Below are 3,601 nucleotides of genomic sequence, written 5' to 3' on the forward strand. Positions count from 1 at the left end.
AGAAAGATCAAGAAAAATGTATTTTATTATTCTTTTCTGGTAGAGTATTCCTTTTTGTCAAAATTGCAGACTTCAGGTTCAAGTTATCACCTGACTGAAGTGAAGGAAGCACAAGCAGTGCTATATGGGCCTTCCTCGTGCTCAGTGTAAGCATATTAAACTAGAGTCATTATCCCAGAGTTTTCTAATCTACATAACTGGATAATTTGGGGATAGACTTACAATTATTTGATATAATAATTAATTCTCCCAAATCTATTTCTTTCCTGAGAACTACTGGAAGATTTAACAAATGAACGCTTCATGACAATTCCCCAATATATAAAAAAAATCCAATTGGTGTTTCATAATCCTGTAAAAAATTGCAAGAGGTTAGGTTTCAGGAAACTTCAATGGAGTTTCAACTTTACTGTAAGCAATTACATTGAGTGCTCTTGTATAGTCAGTAAAAGAAAATATAAATATTTTCTGTGGCTCAGTTGTTGTAAAGCAGTTCTTTATAATTTACTATTCTTTTTTGCCTGCATGTTTCCATCTTTTTGTATAGCATATATGTGTATTAGATATAAATAAAATGCAATAGGTATAGAGGATATAGGTAATACATGTATTTCTGTGGTGCTATTTCCATCAGTTCATATCTAATATTTCCTGCTCTCTAGTCTAAAGACCTGGTGAATTTTAGAAGTTGGAATGAACTGTTTATACTTTGCCTTTAAAATCTAGTGTGATACATGGTGATATAGAGAATAATAACTTAGTTTAATTAAAAAAAATTGGTTCATAGTCTTTTGTAGATGTGACAAATACAGATATATATACACTCCAGATTTGTGTATTCACGTCTCTGCAAATTAGAAATGATTGTGTTTTAACAAGGCACAAACAGTTAATAATAATATAACAACACATTTCATCTGTGTTCTGAAATTGACATCAATGAACAATTGGAAGCTAATAACTGTGTAGTATATTTGGAACTTCATAATGATTTGGCTTCTCTGCAGTCTTTGTGGGGACATCTGTGTGTGTGTGTTCAGCAGTGGCAGAATAAAAAGGTAAAAAAGTGCCAAGGATTAAACTCTACAAATTAATATACAGGAATAATAAAAATACTGTAAGTGACCTGACCTTTGAGGTGCAAACTGCGGTGGATTATTAAATTTTCCTGTATGGTTCTATCAATCCAGTTTAAAATTGGGCAGTGGGAAGAGCAAACAGCAAATCATTGCCATGCATGGACATAGGTACAGGTGCACACAGAAATAGCTGCCTGCTTGCATCCTGCCTCTGTGGTGCCACAAGCCTTGTTCTGTGGGAGCTCAAAACCTGAAAAACAAAAACCTCACCCAGTTAACAAGAAATACTTTTCCAAAGTTGTTTTCAGGAGCTGCCATCCATCCCAATGAGATGGAAACAGTCTGTTTGATAACTGCAGTGGCCTAGCCAGAAATCCTGGTAAAACCCTGGAGCACTCCAGGGCCCAGCTGAATCTCTGTGCCAGGTGCAGAGAGCTGTGTAGAATGGAGCACAGTCTCAGTGTCAAGAATGTCTTCTGTATCTGTTCTCTAAATCCTGGAAGAACTTCTACATGTATCCGTGATTTTACAGTAGTTTATGATTTCCTGTTAAGATTTTATAATGTGGAACTTGAATTTTCACAGGACGTATCTTCTGAAAGAAAGCTTTAAAAATCACTAAGAAATGTTGTGACTTGAAAAGTGTGTGTGCAGTCATTGAATTATACAACTCCCAGAGACACAAATCAGTCACACAAAATTATTTAGGCAACATGATTTAAGTTTTTAAGTTCTTGAATTTAAAAGTGTATTGCAAGCATGAATATGCACTATTTAAAAGACAGAGAAAATCCGTGATGAAATTTTTGCGGCTTGTACCTTGAACCACAGATTTTGTGGAGAGAACACAGTTTTTATATGAAAGGAAACAGTTCAAATTTAGGGCAATAACCACTTGGAAGCTTAAAGAGTCTAGCTACAATGAAATTCTACAATTAACCTTAAAATCTACCTCTGTAGAACTGCAGATTAATCAGTCTTATATCTCAATCAACCATGAACTAGCAATTCTGTGCATTGAACAAGAGAATAGCAGATTTCAGCATAGCAATAAGTTGGATTCTTAGTGTATCTGTAATAGGAAATTTAATCCTGTAATTCCTCTGTGTCACTAACTTGACTCTAGGTCATGGTAAATCATCCCCAAAAAATTCTTTATCTATTCAAAACCCATATCAGACAAGATGGACATACATGTCTTGTTTGACAAGTGGTGTTATTTAGAAACACCTTTTACTTAACTGGAAACATCATAATAGCTGACAGTAGCATCATAAGTCACTGATAGGTTGGAAGCACTATTAAATTTTGTGGGGGAATAGAATGTAAGAAAATAAAGATAGTGCAGAAGGTAATCTCACCCCTGAGGAGTTGCAGCTGCACTAATCACCAAAGATGGTGCTGTGAGGAGCTGCCCATGAGAAATCACCAAGAAGGTATGGAACTTTGCAATAAGATGACAACAAATTTGTCAAAAGCACTGTGAGACAGATGTTTAAATTCATTTTAATTTGTACACCCTTCAGGATTTCAGTTGTAACTGGAAAAGGAGTTTGATTTGCTGTGTTGTGGGAACAGAACACCTAGTAATCCAAGTAGACTAAAACTTACAATGACAAAACATGGAAAAGATTTTTTTTTAAAAAGTAATTTCTAGGAAACTATTGAGGCTGTGAAGCTTAAACTACATGCAGTCAACAGCATCATTTTATATAACATAGCTGTGAAATTTCATTGAGTTTGGATGGGACACATTTAAGGGCTAACTCTGTTCAGCACATGGTGTCCACAGTGGCTCTGAAGTCAATCAAGTATGAATTTGTGTGTCTCATGCTGAAGGATAAGTGCGATGTGATGTGACGGTTTTTCTGCCTTTCTTCTTGAAACAACCAGATTTATTTGAAATGGGTGAGCTGTTGTGCTCAATCTGTTCACAGTATCTCCCTTCCTATCTTCATACTTAGCTGCCATTAACTGCAGGTATGCACAGAGAAAGGAAATTAAATGTCTTAATTTTCTTGCATCTGGTAGACAGCTGTACTTTAAAAGTACACCATTGAGGAGAGAACAGCACTTCCTTTTATCTCCTGATCCCTGCTGTAATAAATACAGGGTAGGGAATGAAGTATTATAATATCCAACTACTGCTGAAGATTTTACAACTAAACCTCTGGACAGCATAGTTGAAAGGAATTAGCAAATTACTGTTCAAAACTCACTGTGGACAAATTCAAATAGTACATGGCAGCTTGGGAGCATCCCAACCATACAATTGGACAGAGTTAGTGTGGGAAAAGATGTTCTTTTTCCAGTCTGTGCATATTTATGGAGAATCTATGGCATTCCTATTTTTTTTTCTGAAAGTGAGACAGCAGCATCATTTTCCTCAACCACCTCAGTACCCAAGAATCTAAAATTAGTTCAGTGTTATTAAGCATTGCCTGTGACAGGATCAGATTCATAGCACCAGGGATCAGGGCTGCTGGCTCATGGAGAAAACCAGGGAAAGCAGGGAGTGGCTG

Source organism: Agelaius phoeniceus, chromosome 15 (assembly GCF_051311805.1).
Source record: "Agelaius phoeniceus isolate bAgePho1 chromosome 15, bAgePho1.hap1, whole genome shotgun sequence".
Classification (NCBI taxonomy): domain Eukaryota; kingdom Metazoa; phylum Chordata; class Aves; order Passeriformes; family Icteridae; genus Agelaius; species Agelaius phoeniceus.